Below are 24072 nucleotides of genomic sequence, written 5' to 3'. Positions count from 1 at the left end.
GGACAGAGGGGGCGATGGGGGTGGACAGATGGACGGACAGAGGGGGCGATGGGAGTGAACAGACAAACGGACAGAGGGGGCAATGGGGACGGACAGGCCGACGGACAGAGGGGGCGATGGGGGTGGACAGACGGACGGTCAGAGGGGTTCATGGGGCTGGATTGTCTATCGTGGCTCATTCTCAGCTCTGGCCGGGGCCGTTCTCTGCAGCTGGAATGTCCATCACCCCGGCTGGATTTAACCGAGACTCCAGCTTCATCCCCCTCCACCCCCACCCCGATCTCTAATGACCATGAGCGTCCAGAACCTCTCGTCCAGAGCTGCACGTGGAGACAGCAGCACAGCGCCCCCTAGCACTGGGGCATGGGGGTCCCTGATCGTGCAGGGAGAGCGCCCCCTGCTGAGCCTCCACTCTGTTCCCTGCAGCACAGCACCCCCTAGTGCCACCCTGGGGTCAGCACTGCCAGGGGAGAGCGCTCCCTACTGCGCAACCATCCCGCTCCCTGCAGCACACCGCCCCCCAGCGCCGCCCTGGGGTCAGCACTGACAGCTGCGGAGAGCGCCCCCTGCTGAGTCTCACCCCGCTCCCTGCAGCACAGCGCCCCCTAGCGCCACCCTGGGGTCAGCACTGACTGCTGGGGAGAATGCCCCCTGCTGAGCCTCCACCCCGTTCCCTGCAGCAACCCATGAATCGGGAACACCAGAACAGAGGCTACCCGGGCGCCCGTAACTGCTGCCTTGTGCATCTGCATTAAGAGACGCTCTTTAGTGACACAGTCGCATCAGTTCTACCCACAGGACCCTGTCCCAGTCAGGGCACTGGCTGGCCTTGCCCCGGGCCTGGATCCATTTTATGCAGGGAGAGAAGGCAGCTGTGGTAGGACCCTGCCTCATCTGTTGCAGAAGCTGGAAGATGCGGAGTGAACGAGGTAGGGGCTGGTAGGAATAGCAAGGAAGGTCTTATGGCTAAGGGGGGGACCAGGATTGCAGAACTCAGCCGAATGACAGGATCCCAGCACCCGCCAGCACTGGGGTGCTGGGACTGCGAGGGGCGACCTCAATCTCTGCATCGCCATTTCCCAGCTGGGCAGTGGGGATACTACTCGTCTCGCGGGGTGTTGGGAAGAGAAATTCATTCATATCCCAGAAGCCCTCCGGGATGAGTGCCACAGAAAAGTCAATGAGGACGTTAATAACTCTGGGTTCGGACGGTGGCAGTGAATGGGGCCTGGGGCCACACACTGAATGAGGATGACAAAAAGAAAGCTGGCATAACTGCTCATCCAGTGAACGCCACCTGTCCTGTGCACTGGATGAGGCAGGGGTCTTGTGAAAAGAATAGCTTTGGATGTCATGAAAGAGCGACTTATCATGCAGACACAGCAGAGGGCAGAGTTAAGGTTACCCAGGCAACCTTAATTCTGGCATTTCCCAACATTGTAGCCCTTTGATTCTGCCACCGTAATGTTCTTTTTGGATGAGATGTTGATATTTTTTTGCTTCCTAAAAATGCCACCTGACTTCTTGTCTCTCTTCAGCAGAGATCTCGGGACAAAGGAAACCGAGTCGCTGGCATTTTTGGTAAACCCGTATTTCAAACAACAACACAACTGAAGCAGCTGATTTTCAATGCTCCCTCCCATCAGGAACAGATCTCACCCGACTTGGGATCGGATGGAGGCAGAGCAAAGGTGCCTTTCCAGAGACACAAGCAACCCGGAGAAGACAGCGTCAGCAAAAAGGCAACACATTTCAAACTCATTGTTATTTATATCACAGCAGCACCTTGGGGATGGAGGCACAGCACAGACCCGGACCAAGATCAGGGCCTCGCTGCGCCAGACGCTGCACAGACCCCCAGTGAGACAGACAGTCCTTGACACATAATTTACACACAATGGATGGGAAGCTAAGGCACAGGGACTTGCACAAGGTTGCAAACGAGTCAGACGGGAACAGAGCCCAGGTATCCTGAGCCACCGCCACCAAGTGGCCTCTCCTGGAAGCAGCTCCATTTGATCAACCTGTGGAACTCCCTGCTGCAGGGTCTCACGGTGGGTTCAGAACGAAGGCTCACATGGGAAGGGGAATGTGTCACCTGGCAGGGAGGTGTGCGGGGGTCAGAGATATAAACCTGCTTCTGGGCAGGAGCTGAACACTTGGGTCAGGCAGTCGCTTCCCCTGGGCTGGTATTTCCCCTTCCACTGGACTAGCTGGTGCTAGTGGTGACGGGATGCCGTGGCAGATGGGCACACTGGGCCATGCATGTGTTTCCACCACAGGAGCGGGAGCCCAAGCCCACTGAAGTCCTTCCAGCCACTGCTTCGGGCCCAGGGTCCGGCCCCAATTACCTGGCTCTGTCCAGAAAGGTGCTGAAATGGGGGGAGGCGGGGGCCGCCTGGACAGACCCGCTCCGGCAAGATCTTGGCCCCTCCCATCCTGTGGGGAGCCCCTGGCACTGTTCATGCCCCCTGGGGATCCCCCCAGGAACGCAGCCCCCACGGGAAGCCCCTGTTCCATCCAACATCCTCACACGGGCTCTGATCTGGGTCAGATGGGGCCACTGTTTGGGAACAGAGGCAGGACCCCCCCACCCCCGGCTGGAATAGGGGCAGCTCCCCCATTTGGGGTCCATTTTCCCAGACTCCTCCGCCATCTCCCCCCACCAGGCTCCTTCCCCCGGAGTGACGGCAAAGCTGCTTGGGCCCATCCCAGAGGGGGGCAGAAGCCTCTTCTGAGACAGACCCTGAGGCAGGGGGAGGGGACCCCTTGGCTTTACCACCCCCAAACCTCGGCATGCGGCCCCCAGCCCAATGCCCCCTAGAGCTGGCCTGGGGCCAGCACTGACGGCGAGGGGGAGAGCGCCCCCTACAGATGCTGCAGCCACAATGGCGGCGCCTGAGACGCGGCACATGGCTTGTATCCGTTACACCAGCGGGGCCCAGCCTGGCCCCTTTACATGGGCCAGGAATCCAGGCCCCCTTTGCAGGCCAGGAGCCTGGGGGCCCCTTGTGCACAGCTCCCAGACGCGCTCCTCCCCAGCTGCGCTGCTCCCCTGGCCCAAACCCCAGCAGCTTGGGAAGGACACTGAGTGACCGTCCCGTCCCCCCCAGCTCCAGAGCTGCAGGCCTGGCCCCCGAGGGGCTGAGTCATCACGCGGTGCCCCCAGGGGAGCTGGGCCATCACCCCAGCCGCCTCACCTGGCCACGGGACACCGCAGCATGAAACAGGAGCCGGGACGCCCTTGACTTGCGGCTCCCCCAGGGGAGGGATTGGAAGACAAGGAGGGGAGGGGAGGGGAGATCAGGCAGCGCTCGGTCCCCCCAGCCCGGTGTTAGGTTCTCTCGCCTCAGCACTTTCCCTCGGAGCGAAGGTCAGGCTGGAGAAGGGACCTGTCCCCTGCTCAGGGGCGCCCGGGGCTGGGATGGAGGGGCTGCGGGTCGGGAGTGAGGAGCACTCTGTTCCCAGCCTGGGACTCCCCCCAACCCCTCCCCCAGCTCAGCCGCTGCTCCTCACTCCCGACCCGCAGCCCCTTCCCTTATCCCTGCGCTGCTGACGCGCTTTCGTGCTGACCAGGCTCCTCCTCGCTGGGCTTTGCTCTGCTAATGCCCAGGGGCGGCTCCAGGCCCCAGCATGCCAAGCGCGTGCTGGGGGGCGGCAAGCCGCGGGGGGCGCTCTGCCGGCGCCGCCAGGGCGGCAGGCAGGCTGCCTTCGGCGGTTTGCCTGCGGAGGGTCCGCTGGTCCCGCGGCGTCGGAGGACGCCTGCAGGAGGTCCGCTGAAGCCGCGGGAGCAGCGGCCCCTCCGCAGGCAAACCGCCGGAAGCAGCCTGCCTGCTGTGCTTGGGGCGGCAAAATCCCTAGAGCCGCCCCCGCTAATGCCCCTTGGTCCTGGCCTGTAATGACCCTGGCGCTCGCAGGCCTGGGCCTCGCAGCGGAGAGCAGCTCTGCCAGCCATGCCCCTTCGCTGGGGGGCTGGAGGAGGGCATGCGCTGCCCCACCCCCGCTCTGGGGAGCTGGCTCTGTGGGGTGAGTATCTGCGCTCGGTGCTGGGGTGTGGGCAAACCACGCTGCAGGCCCTGGCACGCACAGCACGTCGATGGCAGGTTGGGGAACGACCCCAGGAGTCCTGGCTCCCAGCCCCCTCCTGCTCTAGCCACTAGACCCCACTCCCCTCCTAGAGCAGGAGTAGAACCCAGGAGTCCTGGATCCTCAGCCAATGCTCAGTAACCTAGACTCCAGCTGTCTTAAAACCAAGACACTGGTTCAGATCCACTGTTGTTATGCACGTTATGGTTGCATCTAGAAACCCCAGTGAAGATCAGGGCCCCGTTGTACCGGGCGCTGCAGACACAGAGTCAGAGGCAGCCCCTGCTCTGAAGAGCTCACAGTCTGAATACACAAAGGAAGGTCTATTATCCCCATTTTACAGATGGGGAAACTGAGGCACAGAGGCGACTTGACTCAGCCAAGGTCATCTTGAGGCAGGGCAGTGAAACCAGATCTCCCCCAGCCCCACACCTTAATCACAGGCCCCTCTTTCCTCTTGACCACATGCCATACTCCCTAGACTGCTCCGAGCAAAGGGAGAGTCTCCAGAAATCTTCCCAAGGAGGAGACCCCGTCGGGACCCTCTCGTGACCGGGATCCCTGCTCCCCTCTCCTGCTAGCACCGGCTCATTTGAGCTGGGGGAAGAGCCAATTAGTTTCCTTTCCTGGTTTCCAAATGATTTTTCATCTCTATAATTAATGGGCTAGTCAGCGCTGAACTATGTGGCAGGAAAATTGCTAGTTAGGGGGATGGGGGTAATTTTCTCGATATGATAATGAAGGTTGCTTTCCTTCTTCTCTCCACCCTGCTTTTAAATAATGAATCTGGCATTAAGGGTGGGGGCGGGTGGCGAGGGCCTGGGAGGTCGGGATACCTGCTTTCAGCTCACAGGCCGGGGGGGAAGGAAGAGGGTCTAATTAGCTCTGCCAATGCCAGGCTGCTCCCTGCTTGGGCTGTCAGCAAGCCTGGAACCCCAAAAGCGCCGCCAGCGTTACGCGGAAACAGATAGGTGCCTCCACCCAGCTGCAGTAGTAGGCTCTTGTCCTGTTGTGCCAAGTGGCCACTAGAGGGGACTGAAGATTGACACTGGGCGAATGCCCATCCCCTTAGTGGTTGCAGTGGGCAGAGAACTCTGAGCTGCCCGTGGACAGATATGCTCCAGGCCAAGGGTGGAAATGGGGAGTTCAAAGGTTGCCCAGATACCCTTAACTCTGCCCTTCCTCTGCACGGTCATCATCCTGCTGGAAACCTAATGCCTGGAACCCCTGGGAACTACAAACCCCAGGATGCAACAGGGCTGAAACTGACATGATGAGACACAGAGATTCTCCCTCCATTCACAAAAGGAGACACCAGGGGTCAGTAGCCTGGGACTCAGGACACCTGTGTTCTATTTCCATCTCTGACCTGCTAGGTACCTTGGGAAATTCATTTCCCCTCTCTGTGCCTCAGTTTCACCTTCCACCACTTGTCTATTTAGACTGTCGGCTCTCTGGGGCAGGGTCTGTGCTCGGTCGGGGTCTGTGCAGCACCTGGCATAAGGGGGCCCCGATCTCAGCTGGGGTCTCTAGATGCTACCATAATACACCTAATGAATGTCCTGGGAAGTCACGAGGGGGGAACGTCTCCACTGCTCCTAGAAACACTGATGAAGTGGGGAACAACCCTGCAGATCTGGCTGGTTCCTTCCTAGCTCCTGATCCAGTGACAGGGCCCGGAACCCGCCCTGCCGTGGAGCGAACCTGCACCCAGGTGCCCGGCCAGGCCCGTGGCAGGGCCCCGTGGCTGTGACACAGGAGGGCGTGGGCAGGTGAGCCATGCCCTGGGGTGGGGGCGTGACTGGATTGCGAACGGCCTGACTCAGAGACCCGCCGTCGTCAGCGCAGACGGGACGAGCGCCCCACGCCACCATCCCCAGCCACAGCAAAGGGAACCGACGGAGGAGCTGGGGCTGAAATGATCACACAGGGGACGTGACAGCTTCCCAGAGGGAGGGCCCGGGAGCCCATCCTCCACGGAGTCCCTCGTGCCCCACCCCTTCTCTGGGCTGTTATTATTAGTGATTCTTTGTGCTGGGGCATGTCCCCAGTCATGGGCCAAGACCCCACTGTGCCAGGCGCTGCACAGACCCCACCGAGATCAGGGCCCCTTTGTGCCAGGCGCTGCCCAGACCCCAGCCGAGATCAGGGCCCCCTTGTGCCAGGCGCTGCAGAGACCCCAGCCGAGATTAGGGCCCCCCTTGTGCCTGGTGCTGCCCAGACCCCGACTGGGATCAGGGCCCCCTTGTGCCAGGCGCTGCAGAGACCCCGGCCGAGATCAGGGCCCCCTTGTGCCAGGCGCTGCACAGACCCCGGCCGAGATCAGGGCCCCCTTGTGCTAGGTGCTGCACAGACCCCGGCCGAGATCAGGGCCCCCTTGTGCTAGGTGCTGCACAGACCCGGCCGAGATCAGGGCCCCCCTTGTGCCGGGCCCTGCACAGACCCTGACCAAGATCAGGGCCCCCTTGTGCCGGGCCCTGCACAGATTCCAGCCGAGATCAGGGCCCCCTTGTGCTGGGCGCTGCCCAGACCCCGACCGAGATCAGGGCCGTCTTGTGCCAGGCCCTGCATAGACACCGACCGAGATCAGGGCCCCGTTGTGCCAGGCGCTGCACACACTAAGGCCATGTCTACACTAGCACTTATGTCAGCAAAACTTTTGTCGCTGAGGGGTGTGAAAAACACACACACACACACCCCGACAGACATACGTTTTGCCGGCATAAGTGGTCGTTTGCACAGCACCATGTCGGTGGGAGATGCTCTCCCCCTGGCATAGCTACCCCCGCTCGTTGAGCTGGTTTTATGATGTCGCTGGGGGGAGCTCCCTCCCACTGGCATAACGTGGCCACATCAGCACTGTGACAGCCCGGCCGCTGGAAGCCTGGAAGTGAGAGCCCGTCCCCATCTCAACAGGCAAAGGAGGGATTAGTTTCCCCATTTATCAGATGGGGAAACCGAGGCACAGAGCGATGCCGTGACCCAGCCAGGGTGGCGCAGATCTGGGACCTGCCCCCAAATCATCTGGATCCCAGTCCAGAGCCTATTCCCAAGCCCAGCCTTCCACTGCCAGCATGCTCTGGGGGCACAAAGGAGCCACGGCTCTGAACAATGGTATCATGGCTACAGATACAGAACAGGGACAACTGCACCCCTTTGCTGGGGGGGAGCACGGGGTAAAGGATCCTGGGGTGCCTCAACCATGGGGTTCCCAACCTGAGCTGTGACCCCCCCCTTCCTGGGGCACTTTGTGCCTCCCCCTCCCCGTGTCTCTTCCTGGCTGGTACGCTCAGCACCAGGGGGTTGGGCCCAGCTCATCCCTGCTCCAACCAACGTACCATGGGTCGGGCTTCCCATGGACGTCAGCACCCTGAGAGATCAGGCCCAGGGGTCTCCAGCTGGGTGCCCCCTGCTCTGGGACACCCCCAGAATTCTGTGGCGGCTTTAGAAAAGCTCTAGAGCCCAGCACAGAACCTGCAGTCTGCCCCCTAGTGGCTGCTCCACAGAGAGGATAAAAGCCTATAGCTCCTACTGGCCTGTGGAGTTCCTCCTTTAGCTCAAGTGAGCTAGTAGGGGCCACGTGTGGGGGCTCTCAGCTGAGGGGTTTGGGGTGTGTTAGACACTGGTACCACTCAGAGAGGAAGGGCTCATGGGCTTTGGGGGAATTTGGTCTCTCACGTCAGCCTCAAACATGGTGGGAAAATTCCCAGGTTTCGCGTTGCATCTGGGTGTGGGAAGCTGGGGGGCAGCCATGTGGGGCCAGGGTCTGGGATTCAGTGGCAGAGGTGGCCTGCGGGGAATACACAGAGGGAGCTGGGCTGGCCGGCAGGACTCCTGGGTTCCATGCCCACCTCAGGGGAGGGGTCTAGTGGTTAGAGCTGGATGGGCCTGGAGTCAGGAGCTGCCGGTTCTATCCCAATAGCGGATGTGAATGAAGCTGAGTGAGTCGTGGTGGTGGGAGGAGCCAGGACTCCTGGGTTCTGTCCCCGGCTCCGGGAGGGGAGTGGTGTGTAGTGGTTGGGGCTGGGGATCAAGACTCCTGGGTTCCCTCCCCAGCTGCACCTTGCTGCATGACCTTGGGCAAGTCACTGCCTCATCCCGTGCCTCAGTTTCCCTCCCCGTGTGACAGCACTGAGTCTGAGCTCGCAAGGATTGGCTCAGTCCTATCCGAGAAGCCTCCGATGGGCCGTATGCTGCTAATTAACCATCGTTAATACACCCAGCCCCAGGCTGGCTTCTGCGGGGACTCCCCTCGTTTTTATCATCCTGCTTCACAGGCTTCCGTGCCATGCAATGACCCATGGAGTCTTAAAGGGCCAGCATCACACACAGGCCCAGCTGAATGGTGGTGGGGGGTTGGGGGGAGGACACCAGGATCTATGTGCGCTGGAAGCTGCATTTACGTTTGCTGCTGGCCTTAGCTTAACCCCTCCGAGCGCTGAGACAACGCAGGCCGTGGCTGCGAGATTTAGTGGGTGGAGACGCTAGGCCGTGAAGCCTGGGGTTTATTCCTGGCTTGGCTGCTGCCTGGCTGGGTGACCTAGGGCAAGCCCCTCCCCTCTCTGTGCCTCAGTTTCTCCTCCCACCCTAGGTCTGTTCAGGCTGGCAGCTCTTCGAGGCCGGGACTCACTCGCTCAGTGTCTATGCAGCACCTGGCACCCTGCTCTTGGCTGGCACACCCCAATACACCTAATATTAAGATCTAAGACCTGAACGCCAACCAGCACTCCCAGCGGGGTTCTACTGCTTCAGCTAAAGGAGGAACTCTGTTCACTGGCAGCAGTAGTAGGCTATTATCCTCTTATGTGAACCTCCTGCGTTCTCCCCTGGCTCGGGGGGGCTGAGAGTCAGGATGTCTGGGTTCTATCCCCAGCTCTGGGAGAGGAGTGGGGTCTAATGATTAGAGCAGGGGAGGGGGCGGGCTGAGAATCAGGACTCCTGGGTTTGTCCCCAGCTGTACCTCCACGTTTGGCATTGGGACAACACACCAGTGGCCAAAAGGAAGCTGGAATGAAGCTCCGCCAATCACAGCTGGCAGGTGAAAAATCCCAAGTGCGGAACGGGGATTTGAACCTTGAGTCTCCTAGTCCCCGAGCGGGTGAGTCGTCCTCGAGGGAGCGGCCCTTCCAGAGCTCTGGCCCCACAGCCCTCGCCCCTAGAGGGCGCTGCTGCGCGCAGCCCAGAGCCACTCCTGGGCCCAGGCACGAGCGGCCGAATCCAGCGCGGTGCCCGGGGCGGGGGTTGGGTTTGCTGGGGCGGAAATTCGATTAGGGCATTTTCCAAACTCTCACGGCCCCTGCGGACTCCGACCAAATTAAGCAGGGACCGTGCTCCCCGGCCCGGCACCAGCCAATTATCTCCCTAATCAAGTCTGCGCTGGGTTATCATATCAATTAGCCACCGCCTTGGACGGGGGCTGGGCTGCGAGACAGGCAGGGGTTGCGGCGGCTGGAGGGAGGGGGCGGGAGGGGTGTGTGGAGGAACTACAGAGGGGCAGGGGGGACGGGACGGGGAAACAGAGAGGGGGAGGGGAGGATGATTGAATTAGGAGCGGCGAGAGATGATGGAAGATGGCAGAGAGACAAGAATCATCTCAGCCATTTCTCCAGTGCTGCTCATCTCAACCGCTAGACGTACGTAGCAGGGAGTGCCCCCGGCCTGCTCCCCGGCGGGCGTAACCCAGCCCTGGCTCCACTGCAGTCAATGGGCCAGATCCCCAGCTGGGGGCCCGCTCCCAGGGCCTCTACTTCTGGGGTGACTCAGTGTCACAATCTGAACGTCGCCACCAGAATCTAGCCTTCACGGTTGACTCAGGAGACCTGAGGGTCACCAGTGTCAGCGCCTGCCTGAGTCTGCAGAGAGCCTGAAGCAGTTGCTGGGAGAAAGGCGACAGCCCCAGCTATCGTGGAGACCAGATACCGGGCAGGATGGGCCCGTTGCTCTGCTCCATGGGGCTGCGGAGGGGGAGGCGGGAAAGACAACAGGCATCTTGCCAGGGCCATGTGCTCAGAAAAAGAGGAGGGAGGGTCTCATGGTGCTAGGCTGGGACTCAGGACGTCTGGGTTCAGCTCCTGGGTCTCCCATTGACTCACTGAGTGACTTTGGACAGGAGGTTTCACTGCTCTGTGCCTCAGTTTCTCCACCTACAGAAAGGGGATAATCCTCCCTTTGTTTAAACTGGAATCTCTTTGGGTCAGGGAGGGACTGGCTCTCATTGTGTGTCCATGCAGCGCCCCGCCCAGCAGGACCCTCAAGATCAGGCTCCGTGCAGAGCCTGGCAGCACAACGGGGCCCTGATCTCAGCTGGAACCTAAGTGCTGCAGAGATCTAAATAACACCCGGACACTGTGCCAGCGGCAGGTTTCGAGGGGGTGGCACGGGGTGCTGAGTTCAGAAAGGCTCTGTTTCATCCCAAGTCAATGGGTCCAGATCCCCAGCTGGGGTCATGGAATCATAGACTATCAGGGTTGGAAGGGACCTTAGGAGGTATCTAGTCCAACCCCCTGCTCAAAGCAGGACCAATCCCCAGGCAGATTTTTGCCCCAGATCCCTAACTGGCCCCCTCAAGGATTGAATTTACAACCCTGGGTTTAGCAGGCCAATGCTCAACCACTGAGCTATCCCTCCCCCTCCATTGGAGTCAATGGGGCAGATCCCTTGCTGGGGTAAACTGCTGGATCCTGTTCTCTGAAATTGCCCCTTGTGTCCGGGAGATCCGCTCCCGAGCTCGGATCCACCTCGTCCTGGCCACCGGCGTTATCGGCGGGAGAGTGTGAGACCTGAGGGCAGCAGATTATGGGCCCCAGAGGAGAGATGGGGGGGACCCCCATCAGCAAATGTGGGGTGAAGCCCCCCATTTCCTTCTCTCCCTGATGTAATAGGATGACCCACACCTTGCTCCACCCCACCCCCCGCTGTAGACAATGCCCACCCCCAACAGAACAGGGGGGTGGGTACTAGGGTGACCAGATGTCCCGATTGTATAGGGACAGTCCCGATATTTGGGGCTTTGTCTTATATAGGTGCTTATTACCCCCTACTCCCACCCCGATTTTTCACACTTGCTGTCTGGGCATCCTAGCTGGGTACAGCAATTGATGGGGGTATATGGGGATGGATGGGTGGGTGGGTGGATACAGAGATGGGGTGAGGTGGGGGATGGGTGGGTGGCTAGATACAGAGATCAAGGGGTGTAGGGGAGGATGGGTGAGTAGATAGATACAGAGATCGCAGGGTGTGGGGGGGTGGGATGGACAGATACAGAGACGGGGTGTGGTGGGGGATCAAGAGGTGTGGGGGAGGATGGGTGAGTAGATAGATACAGAGATGGGGTGGGTGGCTAGATACACAGATTGAGGGCTGTGCGGGGATGGGAGGATGGACAGATACAGAGATCGAGGGTGTGGGGGATAGGGGTGAGTGGACAGATACAAAGATGAGTTGGGGTGGGGATGGGTGGGTGGCTAGATACACAGATTGAGGGCTGTGCGGGGATGGGAGGATGGACAGATACAGGGACAGGGTGGGGTGGGGGATGGGTGGGTAGATAGACACAGAGATCGAGGGGTGTGGGGGGGATGGGAGGATGGATAGATACAGAGATCGACGGGGGGCCGTGGCATTGGCAGAGGTGCTGAGAGCCATTGAACCGAACTGTAAACCCGGTACTCGACGGAAAGCACTTCAAGCCAAGGGGCGCTGCCACCCCCAGCCCCCTAGCTTCAGCCCCTCCCCCACCCAGGGGTGACGGAGCGAGCGAGCCGATAACATGGCGATGGGGAGATCAGTGGAGAGGCAGAGCCCAGCAATTCTCTCCCATCCCTAATTTCTGTCTCTCTTCCGCGGTCCGATGCTATATCCCCGCCCCTCCCCCCACAGGCGCCCCACCCCGATGTGGTTCCAAACCTGTGATTCCCCGGGCACATCTGCCAGGGCAGGGAGCTCACCCCCACCCGCCCCGGAGATGTGCGTGCATGAGCAGATGAGGTGGCCATAATGCATTCAGTGCTACTGCAGAAGGCCCACTGGGAAATATCCCCCCCTTTCCCCCCCTCTCCGTCTCTCGCCGTGCGCCGGAGCTGGGCGCCAGGCAGGTAGTGCGGCTCCAGAAACCGGTGGCAGACACCCCCGCTCTGTCGCCGGCTAAATAATAACAATGAAAAGCAGGGAGGAGCAGATCAGCCCCCGGGTTCCAGAATTGGGGCTAAAAATCGCCGCCTCTGCCAACCACACCCCAAAATCTCCTCCCTCCTGGCCCTGTCTGTCTGCAGAACCACCCCTGGATGGCAGCCACCGGGGGCTGGGGGGGGAGAAAAGCATCAAACGTCACCCCCGGAAATGAAGACTCGAGGTGTTGGGGTGGGGTGGGGGTTGGTCCCTCCGCTCCCCGTGCTCTGGGGTGCTAACGGCCTGCTCCGACTGTGGCATGACCCCACCCCGGCGTGCGGGGCATCGGGGCTGGCTTCCCAGTGCAGCCGGTTCAGGGCCGGGGCAGAAGGCGGCTGAGACGAGGGTGAGGGCTCTCAGCTCCTGGGTTTTTTTCCCCTTTCTGCAATGTCTGTTTTGGGCGTTCCCGGGGGTGGGGGCGGCTTCACCACAACAGGCCGTGGGCACAGGGCGCAGGCTCTAGCCGGAGGACAGCCCCCGGCCTGGGCGGATGCAGCGCGAAAAGCAGATGCTCTGGCCATGTGAACCCGGGTGTGGCGGCTGATTGACACCAGCTGGGGGCCTGGCCCACTTGTCTGCTACACCAAAGCCTGCCCCATGGGAGCCCCTCTCCCCACGCGTCAGGCCGTACAGCTGGACATGGGTTGTGACGAAAACACTCAGTGCATTTTATAAGGGGATGAAATTCTCAAGGCCTCGGCAAACCCAAGTCCTAGATTTCCAGCCAGTCTGACCTCTTGACCTCTTCCAGCCAGAGAATCCCCCCAGGAGCTCCTGCGTGGAGCCCAGGAACTTGGAGCGGGGCGGCCTGTGGAACTCACTGCCACCAGAACGCCGCGCTCCAAGAAGAATGGGACAATTATACAGAACAGGAGACTCTCCAGGGGTACAATAACGAGGATTAAAATAGAACCAAGCTACTGGGCAGGGATCTGAGCCTTGAGCCAACTGCTACCTACTACCCGGGGAAATATTCCCTGGGGGCAGGCGGTCCTAGAATCGCCCTACTAGGGGGTCTCCTTATGGCCACCATCGCAGATGGGATACCGGGCTAGGTGGGCCCCTGATCTAAAGCAGGCTGGCGATTCCTGCATGTGAACTGGCACCAGACAACCAAGCTTCCTTTCTCTTGTTCAATTAACCCATTGGGCGCTGGAGGGCTCCCCCCCCTTTCCCAGCTCCCACTGGAAATTCAGCCCCCTAAATACCCCTGCAGGGAGGGAGGTGGCGATGTTTGCCCAACTCCGAGTGCCACCTTATGTGGCTCGGTGGGCTGCACTGCAAGCGTCCGGCATTGAACACAGCCCTATCGAGATGCCCAAGCTAAATGGGGGAGTTGCCCTTCACTGCAGCAGTAGTAGGGCTTTTATCCTCTGCTTCATTTACACTTTGCCACCACAGCTGGAATTATTATTATTACAGCAGCTCCTAGAGAGACCAAGATCAGGGCCCCTGTTGTGCCGGGTGCTGCACAGACACAGAGTGAAAGACAGGTTTTGCCCCAAAGAGCTCACAGTCCATGAGGGGAAACTGAGGCATGGAGGATGGACATGATTGGTAGGAGGCGGCAGCAGGACACGCACTGCCTACTTCAACCCACAGGAGTGTGAGTGTGTGTGTGTGTGGGGGGGAGGGTTCACCTCCCTCCCCAGCCAGAGGACAGTTCCCAAGAGGAGGAGCCAATCTTAGCCCCGCCCATGAAAGCAAGACCCTGTCCCTTAAGGACCTGGCGGGGGTGTAGTGTAACCCTCCACGGCTGAGTCCAGACAGGGATTTAGGGGAGCCCCCTAATGGTGACACCAGACAGCACAGGCTGGGCAGCCAGAGGGGACCACAGGGTCTGTCTGTGTCCAGCAGCCTCGTGAGTGACTGACCCAGCCGTGCCCTGGCTATGCCACTAGTGGGAGCAGGAGGCTTTGGTACCTCGAGCTGTGCATTGGGTCCCTGCTACGAGAGGCCACGGCTCGTGGTACCAAGGGAAAGTGACCCGGCGGGGGAGGGGGGAGTCCGATGGCTGCCACAGGGCACCTGGCACAGGGGGGTCCCAGCTACACTCGCAGGCAGCGCCAGGTGGGGATTAGCAGAGATTGGCACTCACAGCTGAGTCACTCGGTGCAGGGAGAGTTCTAAACACTGAGGGGCTGGGGGGGGGCATCTGTGAAGGGGAAGGAAGTTTGGGGGGTGTATTCAAAGGGGGAGGCAGAAGGCATGCGCCAGTTGCATTCCCTTCCTCTGCTTTTCCCGGGGGAAGTGCAGCCCTTTGGTTGGCAGCCATGTGAGTTTGCTGGGGTGGCCTTGGAAGAGCCCCAGGAGTCCTGGCCCCCAGCGCCCCAGTGCTCTAACCGCTAGACCCCACTGCCTTCCTAGAGCTGGGGACAGAACCCAGGAGTTCTGGCTCCCAGCCCCCCGCTCTAACCGCTAGACTCCACTGCCTTCCCAGAGCTGGGGACAGAACCCAGGAGCCCTGGCTCCCAGCCCCCCCCACCCCCCGCTCTAACCACTAGACCCCACTGCCTTCCCAGAGCTGGCGACAGAACCCAGAAGCCCTGGCCCCCAGCCCCCCGCTCTAACCGCTAGACCCCACTGCTTTGGCACCCCCACTCCTCTGCCAGTTGGGGGCTGCCCACCCATTGCACCCGCCCTGTCCCCCCACCAGCTACCGACTGCAGGAGTCCTGGCTGCCAGCCTCCTCCTGTTCTAACCCCCAGCCCCTCCTCCCACCCCGCAGAGTGGGGAGCAGAGAACCCAGGAGTCCTGGCTGCCTGGAGCTGGGACTCCAGAACTAGCAGGGACAGTGCTTGGGGACCAGTTTATCTGGACACCTCCCTACTCAAAGTTCTGGGATAAAATAGGCCTCTGCTCCCTCCCTGGTTCTGTGGAACCCGATTCAGTTCTGATCCAGATCCCGGTTCCTATGAACTCTTCCCCACCCCCCAAAGCAGTGGGACTGATCCAGATGTGGTGAAGGGGGGCTTGGCAAGGTCAGAGCCTCCCCACCCCTCCCCCCAAACAGCTCTGCCAGGCCAGATGGGACTTTCCCACAGGGGTGGGGGTGGTACTCTGTGAGTTATACCTCCTGGGGGGAGGCTCTAGTTACCCCTTCCCCCAAGGTCCCCACATGCCAAAAGCCTTAGTAGGAGGGGATGGGGGAGGAAGACCCCAGGCAAGGAGTCAGGACTTGTGGGTTCACATCCTGGCTCTGCTCCTGACTCCCTGCATGACCTTGGGCCAGTCCCTGCAGCTAGCTCCGTGCCTCACTTTCCCCATCTGTAAAATGGGAAGAAGTGTCTGTCCTCTCCCGGTCTGTTCCGACTGGGAGCTCTTCAGGGCAGGGACTGGCGCAATGGGGTGAGCCAGCCCCAGTCTCAGCGGGCACCTTGAGACCCAGCAATAACCTCTGAAGCAAGGAGCAAATTATTGGGTTGCCTTAATATTCATTTCCCAGCTTGGATGGGGGGGGCTTTGTGCTTTTTTGGGGGGGGCAGGTAAAGCTGGAGTTTGGCCCAGAAGCCCCTCCCCCGTGCAATTTTCCTGTGGGGCAGAAAGCAAATTGCCCAGAGCTGGACAGCTTGGGGTGGGGGCATGACACGAGTGGGGGCTGATCAGTGGCCAGGCCTGTGGGACAAAAGTCAGCACCCCTCCCCCAAAGGAACCGCCCCCCAGCAGCAACCTCGGCTGCAGGGTCCCAGCCCTGCTGCCTCGTTAATATTCCAGAGGCATCTGCCCACCCCTGGCCACCACCCTGGGGCTGGAGAAGCCAGGGGCTATTTTTAAGGCTTTTTGGGGGGGGGGGGGAGATGAGAAAGCCAGAGAAACCAATGCATGGCAATGGGAAGTTCCCCCCCACCAACAGTGTGCCCATCTTGGGGCGTTGGTCCCCTCCACCGAGGGGTGCAGTGGGGGAGCCCCCCCATGCACACATTGGCGTGGGGGGTGCACCGCCTCCCCAGCAGATGGGGGAGGGACAACCCCCCACAACCAGCTCCCTCCTGCAACATCCCACACCCTCCTTCTCCGTGTGTGTGTGTGTGTGTGTAGGGGGAGACCTCCAGGGACCCCCACGATGACCCCCCCATACTCAATTTTCCCCCCCCGAAGCAATTACTCCCACCCCATCCTCCAGCAAATCGCCATTTTATTATGAAAACCCAGGGCGAATTTGATTTGGGGTGGGAAGGGGGGGGGCGTTTGCAATTGAGGGGGGGGACTGAGATCCTAGATGGGGGCGAAATCCAGGAAATGACATTAACCTGGGGCGGGGGCGGGGGGCTGGCGCGGGAGTGAAATTGACAAGGCGAGCAAGGGAATCGGGAGGCTGAGCATAGTAACAGGTTTTTCTGTCCACTCATCCATCTCCCTCCATCCATCTCCCCCTCCCTCCTCGCTCTGGGGCTCAGCCCCCCCGAGAGCGTCCCCCTGCCCCCACTTTATTGCTTCCCCCCTGCCCCCCCCCAAATCGAGAGAGGCAGCAGAGGCGGCCCAGGGGTGCACTGGATCCATGGACCGAGCCCGAGATCCGGGGACCCTCTCCCCCCAAACCCAAAGGGGCTTTAAAGAAGCCACCCAGGGCTCGTTCCCCCTCCCCACCACCGGCAAAATTTTTGGACTTGATCCTTTAAAAAAAAAAACCCATCACACACAGCCACAGCCACGGCCGCAGAAGTCGCTCCCCCTGCACCCCACCCACGTCGGACGCGCCAAGGGCCAAGGCTGGGGGGGGGCGTACACCGGGGTCTAGGGCTTTTGTGACGGGGTGGGGGGCAAAGGAGGTGATATAATTACGGGTGCAGTGGGGGAGGAGGGGCTCCGATCTCTCTCTATTAACCGCCTCCTTGCTTTGTTTACTTCTCTCTGGGCCGGATCCGGCTGGACTCCGACATCAATCCGGATTGAGACATGCCAAGGGGGCTGAATCCTTCCCAGGGCTGACACGACACTTCCCCGCACCGTGGAGTCCCTTCCCCATTTTCTGGGCGTGGGGGAAGGGGAAGAGAGCAGAACCAGCCCCCCCCGTAAGGGGAGCAGGATCGGGCCCCTCCCCCGCTCCAAAAGGTGAGGCCGCCCCGGTTTCAGCCACACAGGCCGGTCGGGGGGGGGGGGGGAATAAAGGGGCGCCCCCACCCCATTTTAAGGGGGTGGCCAATCAACGCCCCCCCAGTCGGGATTGGCCCCAGAGGTGGGTGCTGGGCACAGCTCTCCCCCACCCCATGGTTGGCAACAGCCCCCACCCCTCCCTTATTAGCCATTCCGCCCGCATCCTACCATCTTGGAAGGATACATATGAAAAAAATGTGTCCCCTCTCCCGTGATAAAGCCCGTTACATAAAGACACGTATGGAGGGGGGGTCTGCCCCAATCTCTTGTCAGAGCTGTTCTGTATCTACATCTACCCCTGCCCCCCCCCCACCTCCCCGCAGCGAGAGGGGATCGAGAGCCACCCAGAGCTGGAAGAATTATCCCTGCCCTCTCCCTCCAGATATTACGGTACTCAGGGGTAATTGCCCCCCCACACACACACACACACCAAAAAATACTGCAGTAGGAGCGGATCGCGGGGTGCCGGGCAGGTGGCTTTGTCTGCTGCACCCACCGATCAGACGCAGGGGCGCCCCCTCCCCTCCTACCCATTCTCCCGAGGAAGAGGGGGGGTTGGATGCATCTCTTCCTGCCAGCATCGCTGCTAGGAAGCGTGTGTCCCCAACCACCACCTTCCCTCTCCCGGGGACTGGCGCAAAACGATCCCTGTCTGGGAAAACAGGAGGAGGGAAAAAACACCAAACAGATGACAGCCCCCCCCATTCCAGGTCTGAGCGCTGGGGGAGTCCATATTTCCAGAGATCTGAACGCTCTGCCGTTCCCGTCTCCCCAACCCTCCCTCTCTCCCTTTTCCTGCCCCCCCCGTTCACCTCACCCCCCCAGCCCCCTCCCCATCTCCCTGCAGTTTAGCACAGAATCCAAAGCGAGAGAGGGTCAATGGATCGGTTATTTACCTGGGGGTGGGGGGGCTGTCAGATCTCACCAACCCCCCCACCCCACCCAGGACACACACACCAGTCGAGAAACAATCAAGCCAGTGACTTACCTTTAGCGATCCAGCCTCCGGTCTCCTTCCAGCGGGCTGCTCCATTCAGCTGGTCCTATTCCACTCCGGCTCGAGCCATTTCGCTTTCCTTCGCCCCCCACCCCGCCCACCCCCCCCCACGTGTTACGAAATCGGAGCGAGCGATGGAGACCGGTGGGCAGCGTCTGCCGAGCTCGGGCTGGATTCGGGGGTCGGCTCCAACCTGGCGCGGATCGCTCCGGATCCTCTGCCCTGCAGTGTGCAGGGGCGGGGGAGGGGGGGTGTCCTCGGGTGGCTTGTTTTCCTCCCCGCTGGATGCTTCTCCAAACGGATCCCCTCCCCCCCACAAAAATACAACAGAGGAAGGGGGAGAAAAATAGTCCAAGCCGGCTCCCCCCTCCGAATAACCCCGATCCCCCCCTCAAACCCCCCGGCTCTCAGGAGGTCTCCGCCGGGCGCCCAGTCCGCTCCAGCGCGGCGACGGGGTGTCTCTGGCTAGATCCACGCGTGACAGGCAGTCCGGGCATGCTGGGGAGCCAGCGTGCAAGCGAAATCAGCCCCGCCAGCCCTGCCCGCGCACACGCGGGGCTGCTGCGGGGTGGGGGGGGACCCCGCAATTCCACGGAGCAGGGGGGAGGATCGGGGGCGTTTCTCGACAATCTTCCTCCGGGGGTCCCCGTCTCCGGGACCTCGCAGCCGCTGGGCTCCTCCACCGTCCCCCCAGCGCCGGGAAGGGGGCGCAGCGCAGCGCTCCGCTCTTCCGCCCCCTCGGTAGCCCCGCGATCGGTGCCTCTCCGCCGCCGCCCCCGGCGGGGCTGGGAGCAGGGTCCCGGGCGGCAGGGATGGGGGGCTGGCCGGAAGGTCACGCCTGCTCCGCCCCAGGCAGCAGCCGCCAGCCGGGCCCGGACGTACGGTGGGGTGCGAGCGCCCCTCTGCCTCCCGCTCCGTCCTTCGGCCAGGCGGCTGCGGAGCGCCCCGCGGCACGGCAGGGTCCGGGCACCGGGCAGCAATGAGGAGCCAGCGGCTTCATTCAGCGCCAGGGCTCAGCGAGACGGGAGGGAGGAAAAGCCGGAGTGGAGTCCGGGAAAGGGGGGAGGAAGGGAAGGGGAGAGGCACACCTGGGGGGAGGGAAAAACTGGGGTGGATTGAGGGGATGGAAGGGAAGGGCACACCCCGGGAAGAGGGAATAGCTGGGGTGGATTGAGGGGGGAAGGAGGAGAGGGACACACCTGGGGGGGAGGGAAAAACTGGGGTGGATTGAGGGGAGACGAGAGGGAGGAGAACACCTGGGGGAGGGGAATAGCTGGGGTGGATTGAGGGGAGGAGGAAGGGGCACACCCGGGAGGAATAGCTGGGGTGGATTGAGGGGGAGGAGGGGCACACCCGGGGAGGAAATAGCTGGGGTGGATGGAGGGGATGGAGGGGAGGGCACACCCAGGGAGGAGTAGCTGGGGTGGATTGAGGGGATGGAGAGGAGGGGCACACCCGGGAGGGGAGTAGCTGGGGTGGATGGAGGAGGGGATGGAGGGAGGGGCACACCTGGGGAGAAGGAATAGCTGGGGTGGATTGATGGGGATGGAGGAGGAGGAGGGCACACCCAGGAGGGGAGTAGCTGGGGTGGATTGAGGGGATGGAGAGGAGGGGCACACCCGGGGAGGGAATAGCTGGGGTGGATTGAGGGGGAGGAGGGGAGGGCACACCCGGGGAGGGAATAGCTGAGGTGGATTGAGGAGAGATGGAGGGGCACACCCGGGGAGGGGAATAGCTGGGGTGGATTGAGGAGGGGATGGAGGAGGCACACCCGGGAGAGAAGTAGCTGAGGTGGATTGAGGGGAGGGGGAATAGCTGAGGAGGATGGAGGAGGAGGGAGGGGAGGGGCACACCCAGGGAGGGGAGTAGCTGGGGTGGATTGAGGGGGGATCGAGCAGAGGGGCACACCCGGGGAGGGGAATAGCTGGGGTGGATTGAGGGGGGGGGAGGGGAGGGGCACACCTGGGGAGGGGAATAGCTGGGGTGGATTGAGGGGATGGAGAGGAGGGGCACACCCAGGGAGGGGAGTAGCTGGGGTGGATTGAGGAGGATGAAGGAAGGGGCACACCTGGGGAGAGGGAAGAGCTGGGGTGGATTGAGGGGATGGAGGAGGGGCACTCCTGGGGAGGAAGAGCTGGGGTGGATTAAGGGGAGGGGAATAGCTGGGTGGATGGAGGAGGGGATGGAGGGGAGGGGCACACCTGGGGGAGAGGAATAGCTGGGGTGGATTGAGGGGGGTGGAGGGGAGGGGAGGGGCACACCTGGGGGAGAGGAATAGCTGGGGTGGATTGAGGGGGATGGAGGGGAGGGGCACATCTGGGGGAGAGGAATAGCTGGGGTGGATTGAGGGGGGGAGGACGGGAGGGGCACACCCAGGTTGGGGACTAGCTGGGGTGGATTGAGGGGGATGGAGGGGCACACCCGGGAGGAATAGCTGGGGTGGATTGAGGAGGATGAAGGGAAGGGGCACACTTGGGGAGAGGGAAGAGCTGGGGTGGATGGAGGAGGATGGAGGGGAGGGGCACACCTGGGGGAGAGGACTAGCTGGGGTGGATGGAGGAGGGGATGGAGGGGAGGGGCACACCTGGGGGGAAGGGGAAGGAGGGAAAACTCGGACTGGGTTCCTATGTCTGGAAGGAGGGAGGAGCAATACACCTGGTGGGGATGGGGGAGGGACACAAAACACAGAACCAGGGATATGGGAAATACACCTGTAGCAGGTAAAGGGCAAAATCTGCACTGGATTCCTGAGCATGGGAATGGACAAAGAAGAAAGCGACTCCTCCTGGCAGGGCCTAGCCTGGATTCCCAGCCCTGGAGACCTACTGCACAGACACCTGAGGGAGCCAGGGAGGAGACAAAACCTGGACTGGATTCCACCTGCTGGAGTGTAGGCTGCAGATACCCCTGAGTAGCAGCCAGGAGGAGATAAAACCAGATCTGGATTATACAACATGGGAATAGATGGGAAAACTACAGCTGATCAGTGCTGAAAAGGAGTCAAAATCCGGACTGGATACCTCCGCTAAGGAATAGACCCTGCACAGTCGCAGGACTGGCAGCCGGGAGAAGGCAAACCCAGGCCTGGCTCCCAGGAGATTGGGCTCCAGATAAAGGGATTAAGGATAATCCAGTCCTGGGTGACCCCATAGACATATGGCAGGGCAGATGTTCCAGAAAAGAGGCTAAACTGCACATGTATGTGGCTGCCTGGAGGGAAAACCTGGCCCAGATTCCAGGAGAAGGGATTCAAGGAGCTGTAGGTGGGGTGACTATAACAGCTGGGGTTAACCACAAACTCCTGCTAAAGTGCAAAGAAATTTCCTCAGTTACCTTTTTCTTCTGTTTTATACACTTTGTGCCCATCAATGTGTAATAAAGATACAGAAGGCCGAGCGCTGCCGAGTGAGCATCATCAGGTGTCATTTTATTACTAGATAAAATCAATTGAGAAGGAATCCATTAAGATATAAGAAACTACATCAGAAATTAAGGCTGCCTAAAGGCATCCTCGACAGTACCAGACCCAGTCAGTGGGAGGGAAGTTTAGTTTCCCAGGCAACCTGATCCCAAAAAGGATTGCAAATAGTTTGCAATAGAAGAGTGATCGATAAGCTACCTTAGATGTAAAGCCACAGGCCCCACCGGAGTGCTGAGCTGCACCATGGCCACAAAGAGGCTGAGGAGAGGTGGATGAAATGGAGGAAAGTGAAGGGAGCAGAGGAAAGTGTGACAGGCCTCAAGCCCTCGGATGCTCCAGCTTCATCCGCTGGCCCTGCGCCCTGCGCTTGCTTGCTTCGGAGCACAGGCTGTCACGCGAGAATTGGACCTGTTAGCCACTTGTGATGCTGCAGCTGGACATTGTAAGTGACCTGGACAGCTGCCATATATATATAACATCTATATATTCCCACACCTTGGTTAAAGCTTAGTTTGAACGAATCCAGTTTGAGATGTAGCTACTTTTCATCAGATGTGTGTATATAGAGAGAGATATTTCAGAAAGGTGTTTGTTTGGTGTTAAAGAAGCCGATACAGTCAAGTAGTATGTCGAAAAGCCAAGGTGAAGTGTAAATATTTAAAGGTGAACCCATCAAAACGTTATCCAGCCTGATCTGTATGACTGGCAGCTGCACAGAGAGAATTTCATATAGGAAGTGAACTTACTAACTTCAACACTGAGGTGTAGGGGATCTTGGCGTACCGGTACAGGGGGAATCCTGGCATACGGGTACAGAGGGAATCCTCACATACTGGTACAGAGGCGTGAAGAGCTGTTTTGTGTTTCACTCATTGTTATTTCCTGTTGTTGATGAAACAAATGAGTCAAATGACTTTATGTGGCTGCATGAGGAGCTACTAAACCAAGACAGAACCATCCAGGAGTGGGAGGAGACCCGCTAACCTCAAACGGGACCACATCTGCAGACAGCCAGGAGTGCTGAGGAAAAAGCACAGAGTCGTGCAGAGCTGGCCAAAGGAGCCCACTGCAGAGGGGCCCACAGGAAGTAACTTGTGGGAATCAGTTACTGGCTGGAGCTTAGTCAGCAGACGTCCAACGGGTGGTCAAACACTCTTACACCAACCGAGAATTTTTTCATGGCAATAGTGGAATCTTTCAAACACAATGTTGCAAGAAGCCACAAAGGAGGTAGCTCATTTTCTCTCTGAGGAGGGACACAACTCATACCTTGGGTGGACATTTCAGATCTTCACCAGGGCCACGTTCTGCTTGGCTTACAGTAGCTTGGCCAAGAAGAGGAACCAGGCGCTCTGCCAGAAATGGATACCTCATGCCCTGTTTTGCTCAACAGATTGCTTTCAGAAACCAAAACACATGGACCAGAGACCCTGTGACCAGGACCATCGTGGCTTGGCCAGAGACACTGCCCCCTGCTGGGTAGCAACTAAGGTTGTCACTGAAAAGCATCCAATTAACTCTGTCTTTCAAAGTCCAATCTAGGAAGACCCCTGTGAAATCTGAGAAGAGCATAGAGAGTCCAGATGTACACCTTGCGTGAATCACTCAAAGGGACTTTCTGTGTCAAGCAGAGCTGGGCAAATAATGGCTTTTCGTTTAGCCGCCAATTCCAGCTGAAACAAAATCCTTTTGGGTCAAACGGAAACGGAATTGTTTTGAAATTTTCCGCAAATGGAAAAGTAGCAAAAAATTCATTTCAGGGCTGAACAAAATGGTTCATTGCCACAAAACTGGAAGGTTTTGTTTCTATTCTGACCATTTGTAAATGGTTCGGATTGGTTGTTTTTAAGGCACGTAAAGGACATTTTGACATGAAAAGTCATTTTAAGTCAAAGAATTGAAAGATTTTATTTAGACCATGTCAACACGAAACATTCTGAGTTTGTCTTTTAGAGGGTTTTTTTGGTGGTGGTGGTGGCGGGGAGGATGGGGGGGGGGGTCCTGAAACAATCTGAAGCAGCAGGAAACTGTGTTACTTTTCTCGAGAGAAACCTGAGTGCCAGACAGCTACTGAGAACAGACCAAGCTTCAGCAAGACCCAACCATTCCATGAGGCCTGTTTTCTCTGGATGTGAGACCTGGGCACTGAGGAAGAAGAAAGAAAGCCATGTAAACACCTTCCAAAAGGAAGGGTGGAGATGAATTCTTGGGTGAGTCAGGTGTGTAGAAGCTCTTATAGGGAACTGCAGGAAGCCTGTGGAAAGTCAAGGCTAGGAACCAGAGTGCAATCCCAGCTCCAGCACGTGGG

The 24072-nt window shown here is 59.7% G+C and overlaps 1 protein-coding gene across 4 annotated transcripts in view; it reads right to left on the bottom strand.

Annotated features, from left to right (window-relative positions):
• ADGRL1 (adhesion G protein-coupled receptor L1) overlaps window positions 1-19245 on the bottom strand; it is a 93722-nt gene extending 74477 nt beyond the window's left edge. For all 4 annotated transcript variants that reach the window (XM_039514170.1, XM_039514165.1, XM_039514166.1 and 1 more), the window contains exon 1: window positions 18335-19245. The gene's annotated coding sequence lies outside the window, so the exon portion shown is untranslated. The remainder of the gene's footprint in view (window positions 1-18334) is intronic.
• Between the last annotated feature and the right edge of the window lie 4827 nt (window positions 19246-24072).

This window comes from Mauremys reevesii, linkage group 25 (assembly GCF_016161935.1).
Source record: "Mauremys reevesii isolate NIE-2019 linkage group 25, ASM1616193v1, whole genome shotgun sequence".
NCBI classification, from domain to species: Eukaryota; Metazoa; Chordata; order Testudines; family Geoemydidae; genus Mauremys; species Mauremys reevesii.
The sequence above is the reverse complement of the archived record's forward strand: the minus strand, read 5'-3'. Positions and strand labels throughout refer to the sequence as shown.